The sequence below is a fragment of the Durio zibethinus genome, chromosome 21 (genome assembly GCF_047325235.1).
Source record: "Durio zibethinus cultivar Kanyao isolate XHJ-2024 chromosome 21, ASM4732523v1, whole genome shotgun sequence".
Taxonomy (NCBI): Eukaryota; Viridiplantae; Streptophyta; class Magnoliopsida; order Malvales; family Malvaceae; genus Durio; species Durio zibethinus.
Window position 1 is genome coordinate 9651147 of NC_143182.1, and position 11376 is coordinate 9662522.

Below are 11376 nucleotides of genomic sequence, written 5' to 3' on the forward strand. Positions count from 1 at the left end.
GAAATAATTTATATGGATTAGCCTGAGAATTTTGAAATGAAAGGAAAAGAACACTTAGTTTGTAAACTGAAAAAAAGTTTGTGTGGCTTGAAATAAGTTTTGCAATAGTGGTACAAAAAATTTAATTCTTTTATGATGAACTACAATTATAAAAGAATGGCAACGGATCTTTATGTATATGTAAAAAAAAATTTTAATAGTAACTTCATTATTCTTTTACTATATGTTGATGATATATTGATTGTGGGACAAGATATCGATATGGTTCATAAGTTAAAAGAACGATTGTCTAAGTCTTTTAACATGAAATATTTAGGTCCAATAAAGCAGATTTTTGATATAATATTATCTAGGATAAGAGAGTTGAAAAACTGTGATTGTCATAGAAAAGTTATGTTGAACAAGTGCTTAGTAAATTCAACATATAACTTACTAAATAAGTTAGCAGTTCACTTGTCAACCATTTTTATCTGAGTAAAAAATCTTGTTTGGTAACTAAGGAGGAGCAACTAACTATGTCTAGTATTTTTTATTCTTCTACAGTAAATTTTTTTATGTATCTTATGGTTTGCACACAGCTTGACATTGCTCATGTAGTTAGTATAATGAGTAAATTTCTTTCTAATCTAGGAACGGTTCACTAGGAAGCAGTGAAATAAATTTTTAGATATTTGAGAGATAACTAAAAAATGTGCTTAAATTATGGAGTTTCACAACTAGTTCTAAAAGAGTTTACTAATGCTGACATGGTAGGTAATCTTGATAATAGAAAATCTACTTTAAGATGTTTGTTTACTTTTGCGAGATAAGCTATGTCTTGGCAATCTAAATTATAGAAGTGTGTTACCTTATCAACTACAAAGGTTGAGTATATGACAACAACTGAAGCATATAAAAAAATGCTTTGGATAAAATGTTTTCTTATTGAATTGGTGTTGAATCAGAGAGAGTATATGGTGTTTTATGATAGTCGAAGTGCTTTAGATTTGAGTAAGAATACCATGTATTATATTAGAATAAAGCACATTGATGTTAGATATCACCGGTTACATTTAGTGATTGAGAAACAACAGTTGCTGTTGAAAAAAGTCCATATTGATGAGAATGTAACAAATATGTTAATTAAGACATTTCCCAAAAAAAAATTTGAGCTCTACAATAACTTGATCGGAATGGGTACCTTAGCCAAGGTAAGTTCCAAATGAAACTGTCATGGTGATGAATCTCATCTTAATGGGGCTAGAAGGAAATATTGTTAGAAATGTGAGCCCCAGCCCCATTCCATCGATTTTGGCTAGTTAAAAGGCCCAAACCTTTAGTCTTTGACCAAGAAAAAGAGCCCTACATATTAAAAGAAAAAGAGGTTGTTTTAAGGTGTAAAATGAGGCACCAAATAGCAAGAAAAACAATAAAAAAATAAAGAAAAAAAGAAAAATGAAGAGTTGGTTGAAAGAAAATCGATCTGTGATCCTATTAAGCTAAAATTTTATCAGCAGGTTTATGATTTAGACTTCTATATCTGAACGGTGGAGATCGATTTTGAAACTCTCTATGACCAAATCCATGGTGCATTTGTTGAGTTACTTATTTAATGAGATTTCTTCAATTGTCTCTTTAGTTGTTGATTAGCTTTAGTTTTAGCTAGAAGAGAACTTTATATATCTATTATTTGATAGTAGAGATTTTTCTGGTGGTTGGTCGATTTTTTTCTCTACACTAGAGGGTTTTTCACGTAAATTTTGGTGTGTTTTTTTTTTTTGCGTTTTATTTATTGATTGTTAACTATTGTTGTAGATTTATTGCAATATATTATTTTTGTATTATTGTGTTTATTGCTTCAGGTCCAATATGTTGGGAATATTGACTCAAATCCCATAAAAGATTTGTTTGAGATTTGTTAAAGATTTGTTTGAAATTTGTTAGATATTGCTTGATGGACAAGAAGACTTGCAAAAGAAGAATTCTAAGAGAAAGAGGATTCTCAATAGGTAAGTTTGACTTGCAAGAGAAGAATTCTAAAAGGAAAGAGATTCTTAATAGGCAAGTTTAACTTACAGGAGAAGAATTCTAAGAGAGAGGGATTCTTAATGGGCAAGTTTGTATGGTTATAAATAGGTGAAGTCTCTACAGGGTTAGGTACGAGAAAAAGATGTAAGAGAGTTGTAGGGTTTTATGGGATAGACACCCCATAGGAGTATTGAAGTTCTACGTCTTATGGGTGTGTATGTTTGTATGGGTGTGTATATTTGTTTGTGAGTGGACTAGAGGAGATTGAGAGGGTCCACATAGGTATGGTGTATGGGAGCATATGGGTATGTGTTTGGTTATGTTGAAATGGTGCACAAGGATTTGAGTTTGTGTTTGTTTGGGTTGAAAATACTCCATAGGACTATAAGAGATTGAGAGTGTCTTATGAGTATTGATTGTTGAGTGAGGTTGATGATTTGATGTAAGTTTGTAATTCTCTACAACTAGTGGATCTTGTTTCTCATCCGTGGATGTAGGTCAGTTGGATCGAATCACGTTAAATTATTGTCTCTTGTGTGTTTGATTTATTGTTTGATTTCGCTTCCGCTGGTGTGATTGGATTGGAGGCTTTTAGCCCAACAAATGGTATCAGAGCTGTGGTGATCCCCAATAAGTGGTATTAGAACTGTGATGTTTCCCAACAAGTGATATCAGAGCTGAATGTTCGAAACGTGAGAAGAGTTAAAGATTTAAGATGTGGAAAGAGCCGATAGTTTGAGACATGGGAATAGTTGACAGTTTGAGATATGAGAAAAGGAAGAGTTCGAGTTCGAGTTTTGAAGATTGAAGATTGGTTTGTATGAAGCGTGAAGACACAAGAGAAGAGAAGATGATTGTGAGACTTCCATTGCAGGTGGAGCAAAGCATATCTAGCATAAAGACAGATGATTGATGGAATTTGAGTCAATGTAGAGATTGTTGGGAATATTGACTCAAATCCCATAAGAGATTTGTTTGAGATTTGTTAAAGATTTGTTTGAAATTTGTTAGATATTGCTTGATGGACAAGAAGACTTGCAAAAGAAGAATTCTAAGAGAAAGAGGATTCTTAATAGGTAAGTTTGACTTGCAAGAGAAGAATTCTAAAAAGAAAGAGATTCTTAATAGGCAAGTTTAACTTACAGGAGAAAAATTCTAAGAGAGAGGGATTCTTAATGGGCAAGTTTGTATGGTTATAAATAGGTGAAGTCTCTACAGGGTTAGGTATGAGAAAAAGATGTAAGAGAGTTGTAGGGTTTTATGGGATAGACACCCCATAGGAGTATTGAGGTTTTACGTCTTATGGGTGTGTATGTTTGTATGGGTGTGTATGTTTGTTTGTGAGTGGACTAGAGGAGATTGAGAGGGTCCACATAGGTATGGTGTATGGAAGCATATGGGTATGTGTTTGGTTATGTTGAAAGGGTGCACAAGGATTTAAGTTTGTGTTTGTTTGGGTTGAAAATACTCTATAGGACTAGAAGAGATTGAGAGTGTCTTATGAGTATTGATTGTTGAGTGAGGTTGATGATTTGATGTAAGTTTGTAATTCTTTACAACTAGTGGATCTTGTTTCTCATCCGTAGATGTAGGTCAGTTGGACCGAACCACGTTAAATTATTGTCTCTTGTGTGTTTGATTTATTGTTTGATTTCGCTTCCGCTGGTGTGATTGGATTGGAGGCTTTTAGCCCAACACAATACTATAAATGATAGTGATCCTAATAAAAGAATTTTGACTATTTTTCCCAAGCATTTGACAAATTTAACAACAACAACAACTTGCCTTATAATATTAAATGATGCAACTCATAAATATTTGTTAAATAAAGAGCTATTTACTTTCATTTTATAATTATAATTTAAAAATATAATAATAACACATATTTTAAAAATATGTATTCACATACGAGGCACTTGATCATGTACTAGTGTGTGTATATAAAAAACCAAAGTAGATTTTACTTTCGTAATGCCACTCATATTTGTGTTAGAATCAAAATGAAGGAAACGAAAGAAAACGAAGTAGCTGAAGAAAATAATTGGGACGGAAAAGAAATTAATAAATGAGTTTTTTTTTTTTTTGTTCATCTCTCGTATTTGTTACGGACTGATGAAAAATGAAAGAAAAGGAAATGAGTAAAAAGTTAAACTATGAATTATAAAATTATTGAATTTAATAAAATCAAAAAAAAATTCTTTACACTTGTTAAAGGACTGAATTTTTTAGAGAATACAAAGAAGAAAAGGCAAATCCATATTTTCTTCGTACAAAATAAATTGGAAAGAAAAAAAAAGAGCATGCGTTCCTTCCTCCCCTCTCCAAGCTTTCTTCCACACCTACCAGACACGATGTAAAGAATGAAGTTTCCATCGGTTTTCCTTAACATTTATATCTGTGGTCTGGCGTAAAATTCCCCTTCATTGTTTAGTTAAAACTAGGAAGGTGCCTACAAATACAATATTGATCACGACAACAGAAACGATATTCTAACAAGCAGTCGGCTTCTAAAACATAAGGTTTTGTTTGGAAGTCAAGGAAAAGGAAAACGTGGATTGAATGAAGGGTCATGGTGTTTACACTGTGATTTTCCTAATTTTAGTGGCTCTAGAAAAATGAAAGTTATGATATTTTGATAAAATATTAAAATTATAATTATAATTTTTAAGATTTAATTTTTGACAATCTCAAAATATATATAATCAATTATCTCTTTATACGTGAATTATCTAAAAAAATTATCTCTTTACATGTGAATTAATCCAAAAAATTCAACAGGAGCCAAAGCCAACACCTCGAACCTTTCCATTAAAGGTAACGAGCATGACTTGGTATGCGTAGGCAGCACGATGACTAGATCCAACTAAAGCTTTGTTCTGGTATTAGATATAAGAAATCAGACACTATCTTTTCAATGAATCATTTCGATATTTCAATTTTCCAAAACTTACCCTAGACTTGGTAATCACGTACATTAATAAGACATCTTTCTCTTTCTATGTACCAAGAGTAAAACAAAAATACAAAAACTACAGGAAAAAGGAAAGCATGTCTTTATACACTATTTACACACGTTATTGTCAAAAGAAAAAAAAACGTGCCAAGAGAAAAATAGTATATACAGTGAAGAAAAATTAATTATAAACATGTTAAAAGAATATTATTATTATTGGCTTATTATAATATATATGTGTGTGTGTGAAGAGAGATACATTTTTATTAATGTAATTTTTATAAATATTTTTAATTTTTTATCAAAATTAATAAATTTAAAAATATTAATTTTAATTGAAATGAATTATGAATTTAATTTTAATTTAAAAATCTAAAAAAAATGTAAGAATTATATTAGTGTAATTTTTATTTTTTTAATTGTTCAACCGAAATTAATAAATTTAAAAATAGTATTTTAATTTAAATAAATCATAAATTTAATTTTGATCTAAAAATATCAAAAATAATAATTATATTAATATAAATGAATCTTTATATATATATATATATATATATTATTGATTTGAACATTTCAAAGCTGGAAGTCTGAGGATTTATCAACTATCAGCATTAATATATATATATATATATATTATTGACTTGTACATTTCAAAGCTGGAAGTCTGACGATCTATCAACTATCAGCATCAATACCAAAATTTTTACAAGTTGATGAAAATAATTTCACTTGAAAAAAAACTTGATTACTTGACAAGTTTCTATATATATATGCGACACATTTTGATAGGAAAAAATGGAGAAAATACAAACAATGGGGAGTTTCTCTAGTGCTGCTGTATGTGCTCTACTTGCAGCCTCTTTAATGTTGTCGATGAGTTCATGGACTACGTCGGTAGAGGCCAGAATTCCTGAGTTTTCAGCAATCCAAGGTACTGCAAACCTCTTACAACTTTGAGTAAAGTTACTTGATTTCATCGAATAGAGAGTCGATATTCTTTTGATACAAATGAAAGAGTCTAGGAAAAAGAGATATTCTGTTCCGTAATTAAACTGACCTGTACTCATCAACCAATATTCCTTTTTCAAAACCCAAAATATAAGGCTTGCTAGTAATTTCAATCTCTAAATACTACTACCCATAAATGGATTTTTCACTATATATTTTTTGCTGCGTTTAAAAAAACACCACAAGCTTTTATTATTTTGAAAATGATAACAACGTTTTAAGAGTAAACGCCTCTAATAAGACATTTATTTTAATAAATGTCACTATTTTATAACAAAATATCTCCCTAAAAGATAATAAGTAGAGTTCTGAAGTCTTTTAGATACCTAATGCATACATAAAATTTGTTACTCTCTGTGTTTTATTTTGTATGTGTTATCTTTTGAATTTCATAAAATTTTAAATGATTTTAATTTTTTTGTGATAAATTAAAACCTTTTTGGTCTTTTTTTTTTCTTTTTCATCCTCTTAATCAAGCAGAGTTAACATCTTTAGGCCCCTATCAACTCCAAATATTAGTTGGAAACTACTTTCTAATAATAGGCTATCCCTGTATATGTCTAACTTTATTTTTTCCTTTATATATTTGTATATATATTGCGTAAGTGCTAATGTGTTTGGTTTGGTGCTAATGACAGAAAATTTGGTTCTTTTAAGTTTAGCGCGTCGAAGTGCAAAGGAAGATCCCAAACATTCGAACCCTAAAAGTCCAACTCCAAATGGATTTCATATGCAAACAGCACCAAGTACTCCACCACCAGGATCAATATCGTGAATGATCCAAATAGTCCAAATCCACCCAGACGAGCATAGGAAATGCATCTTCCTTCTGCCTGCACTTTAATAATAAAGTTTTTTTTTTCTTGCTAAAGCGTTTTCCTCATTGTAATCAAGTTGGTTAGACATGTACTTATAGTCCATGTATTTTTTTGATGTTTTTGGTGTATAAATTTATAATAAAATTAAATTAAATTAAATAATATTAATTTATCATGTGTTTAATATAGACAAAGATTAGAATAAAATAATTTTATTTCAAAATTTGTATAATTTTAATTATTTATTTAATTTTTAAAAATATAATAAGATATGTAAATTTAATCTTATAAATTAAAATCATGTTTGATTTTTTTTTTCTCAGCCAAAGAAGTTTATTGATTAGAGAAAGTTGTTACACCTATTAATCCCCTATTAAACATTGATTTCCAACATCTGCATTTTCTCTAATAAAGTCTCATCTTATTATAGCCAGGCATGAAACAAAGTAAGACTATCAACCCGCATCCTTGCCAAGGAATCTGCAAAGCAGTTGGCCTCTCTATATGTACGAACAAATTCCACCTCTCCAATCATCTCCACCAGTTTATCTATTTCTGCAAAAATCTGCCATTGCTTCCAAGGTTCAATGTTTATGTTACTAACCCAATTAATAGGTACTTCAGAATCTGATTCCATAATTAGAACACCCTTTTTCAGCCATGGTGAAGAAGAAAACAAATGAATTGCAGTTTTAATGGCCAATATCTCGGCCATATTGGATTCCTATTCTCCAAGAGGACCGTAAAATAATCCTCTAATGTTCCCCTCATGATCTCTCAGAACTCCACCGCACCTTGCTTTTCCTGGCTTATCTCTAGTAGATCCATCCACATTGAATTTTAAGTTTTCACCTGGACACCTCCATTTAACTCCTCTATTATTTTGATTATGAGATATTTCCCCAATCTCTTTTGGGCTAAGCCACCATGCTGCTTCATTCACTACCGCAGCTCCTTCTTTTACCTTGACCCAGAAAAGTGACCTTCTTGATAAGAAAAGTGACCTTATCTTGACAAGAAATAGGATTGTTTGCCTATCCCAGCTTTTACCTTCGAAGACTGATTCATTTTTTGCTTGCTACAACCCACAAAGTGTAGCCCCTCACACCGAAAGCCATCTCTTTTTGGCTTCTCCATATATCGGCACCGCTTCACACTGACATAACAAATCCTTCACTTTATTCGGCACCACCCAGCTCAATCTCCACCAATTAAATATAGCACACCGTACAACCTAAGAGAAATGGCAATTAATTAGAATGTGAGCACAATCTTCATCAACACATTTGCACCACTGACACAAACTTTGGTTATCATCTAAATTTACACCTCTGGATCTAAGAAAGCATTTAGATGGTATACTATCATGTATTGTAAGCCACATAAAACTTTGCACTTTCTGTGGGATATTTAATTTCCAAATAGAATAAAAACAAACCTGCTGGTTCGAATGGTTGTGTCTGCAATCCAGGTATGCATTAAGTTTTTCCACCAAGAATCTTCCCCTAATGTTAGCTTCCCACACCAGCCTATCCTCCATATTTGGTCTCAAGATCATTTCTCTAAGCAGAGCTTGCGAGTTCATTAACTGCTCTTTTTTCTACTTGAACATCTCTCTTTTGTCATAACATATAAATCTGAATATCTATAATTAAACTTAACAAGAAGAGTCACTATCAATCTTTTTTTAATCAGGTGTAATTGATCACTTAATAAATCTATCTTTTTAAATAATTCCTAAGCTTGACTAAAGATCCCTAAAAAAATAGGTTCTGGAGAAGGTTATAATACCTCACATGCCTATCCAAAAAATAATACCATTTTATTTTAAATTATCCTAAAATCTTGATTCTAATGATCTTAAATTTAATATTGAAAATAATTTTTAACATTCTCCATCAATCTAATAGAATTCTAAAAAATACTTTTTCATCTCAAGAGTATTTAAAAATCACATTTATTTTTTTTAAAATGTTTCGTTGTTAAAAAAAAGTTTAATCATTTTTTTATTGTTGTTTTTAAATTATTATTTTTATTAAGAATATATCTAATTCATCCACCATTTAGGTCAAAATTAAAAATATTCTCACCTAAAATTTTTTTTGGTAATCAACTATTTACGATTAAGAATTTTATCATCAAAATTTATTTTTACTTTTTTTTTCTAAATTTTTTACCATTGGGTCAATTTAAAATTTCTTTTTTTGTTTTTTTTTTTTTAATTTTTGGTAAAAAAATAACATGATAGTTAGTTTTTTTGAAATTTCATTTAAATTTTTTCACTATTTGGGATAAATTTTAAAAAATATTTCACTTAAAGATTTCTTAAGAAATTTAACATTTAAAATTTATAAAATTCTCATCCTTGGATAATTATCAAATATTTTTAATCAAAAATTTTTATTTGTAAAAGAATACAATTATTTTTATTGAAATTTCTAAGAATCTCATCATTGGATAATTAATATATAATTTCAAAATTTTTTATTAAATTTTTATTTTTAAAATTAAAAATAAATATTAATTATTATTATTAAAATTTTATTTAAATTATTTTATCATTTGAGACAAATTTTAAAAAAATTTCTCATCTATGAATTTTTTAAAAATTTGTCATTTGAAATTTCTAAAAATTTTATCATAAGATAATTATTATTTATTCTCAAAAAATTATTTATTTTGTTTTTTATTTTTTATTTTTTCTTAAAATTTAATCATGCAAAAAAATTTTAAAATAAATAAATAAATAAAATAATACCAAACAAGATCCATTCGACTCGACGGCTGGAATGGCTCGGGTGCAGACACAGATGGCGACTCTAGAAACGCAACTTGGCGGCTCAATGTAGCTTGGCTCAGGTAGAATGCGTGTCAAAAGCAGATCAACGCTATAGGTCGAACCTCCAGACTGTAAAATGAACGAATCCTGGGCTAAGTTAAACGCCAAAACGACGTTATTTCGGTATGATATAAAAGACAAAAAATCCTTTTTTTTCTCAAATTTCTCTTTCTCCCTCTCTTTCCTATTCTTTTTTCCTATATTCTCTCCTTAAACTCCCAATAAACTCTGATTGAATTTTCATCGAATTTTGAAAATTCATGTCGAAATCTAGATTGGTTAGCAGGAATTTGCAAAACCCACCAAAATATTGTCGAAATCTAGATTTCTTCACCAGAAACGATATTCATCACCAGAAACTTTCATCAAAATCTAGATTTTTCTAGAAAATTTTCCAAAAAAAAAAAAAAAACCCTTTTCAAACCAAAAATTTTCCCAAAAATTTTATACTTTCTGATTGCTTTCGTGTATTTTTTTCTCTTTCTCTCTGGTCTTTGTTGCTTGCTATGGGCATGTATTTATAGGGTTCCGATCAAGAAAACCTATACCAGAAAGGAATTCCAATTGCCTTCAAATTCCGACTTCAAACCTTAAATCCAATTCAAGCTTTATAGTCCAATCAAATAATTTCACACAAACTCAACCATTTGGTTTTTTCCGTTTTTTCATTATTTATTTTTTTTAATTAGCAACAAGTAGAACCCAGACAGATTCAGATGTCTACATCTTCTTAAATCTAAAGACCATACACCTTCTGTGCTATTCATTCTATCTACAACAGTGCACTCCTTGTCCACTGCCAGTGAGAATAGTCTCGGGAAAACTTCTTTTAAAGGCTTCTCACGAATCCATTTGTCCAACCAAAATAGTATACTGTTTCCATTCCCAATGATCCACCTATTGCCTTCCATTCCAATCATCTTATGGACTCCCTCCTCGTTCTTCATATCTATCACATTTTTCCACACCTTCGACATATTATCTTTTTGTGTATCTGATGGTATCCATAGTAGTTTACCTCTACCATATTTCTCCTCAATCAACCTCCTCCATGGTGCCTCCTTCTCGTTCCCATATCTCCACCACCATTTACACAATAAGGCAGTATTCTTGTTTATTAAACTCGATATTTCCAGTCACCCAAAGCATTTTGGTGTGCACACCATTGCCCATTTTACCTTTGGAATATTTCTCCTTTCTTCTCCTCTACCCCACAGGAAAGCCCTTTTTGTTTTTTCCATCTTCTGTATGGCTCCTTTAGGTGCCTTGAATACAGATAGGTAGTCCAGGGGTAGTGAGTTGAGCACTGAACTGATTCGTGTTAATCGCCCCCCAAATGATAAAAACTTTTTCTGCCATAACGCTAGTCTCTCCTTCATCCTGTTTAGTATCAGTTCCCATATCTGAATGCTTCTTGGATTTGCTCCTAATGGAACTCCCAAATACAGAAAAGGTATTGCACTCCTTTGACATTGCATTATATTAGTCAATCTCTGTCCTATCTCCTCTTGGACACCAACTGGACAGATTCTGGATTTAGAAAAAGTAATTCTCAACCCAGATACTATTTCAAACATTCTAAAGATCTTAGATTTCATCCTTATTCCACCTTTGCTCCCATAAATATCACTCTGTCATCTGCAAACTGTAAGTGGGATATGCTGAATCCTGTATCTGCTACTACTATCCCATTGAATAGATTCTTTTGCCTTTTCAAGCATTCTATGTAGAACTTCCCTCGCCAAAGAAAC

The 11376-nt window shown here is 30.8% G+C and overlaps 1 long non-coding RNA gene across 1 annotated transcript; it reads left to right on the forward strand.

Annotated features, from left to right (window-relative positions):
- Nucleotides 1-5699: 5699 nt before the first annotated feature.
- On the forward strand, nucleotides 5700-6958 carry LOC149512867 (uncharacterized). The gene is made up of 2 exons (XR_016331611.1): nucleotides 5700-5891; nucleotides 6607-6958. It is a non-coding gene; the product is annotated as an uncharacterized LOC149512867 (long non-coding RNA).
- Nucleotides 6959-11376: the final 4418 nt, after the last annotated feature.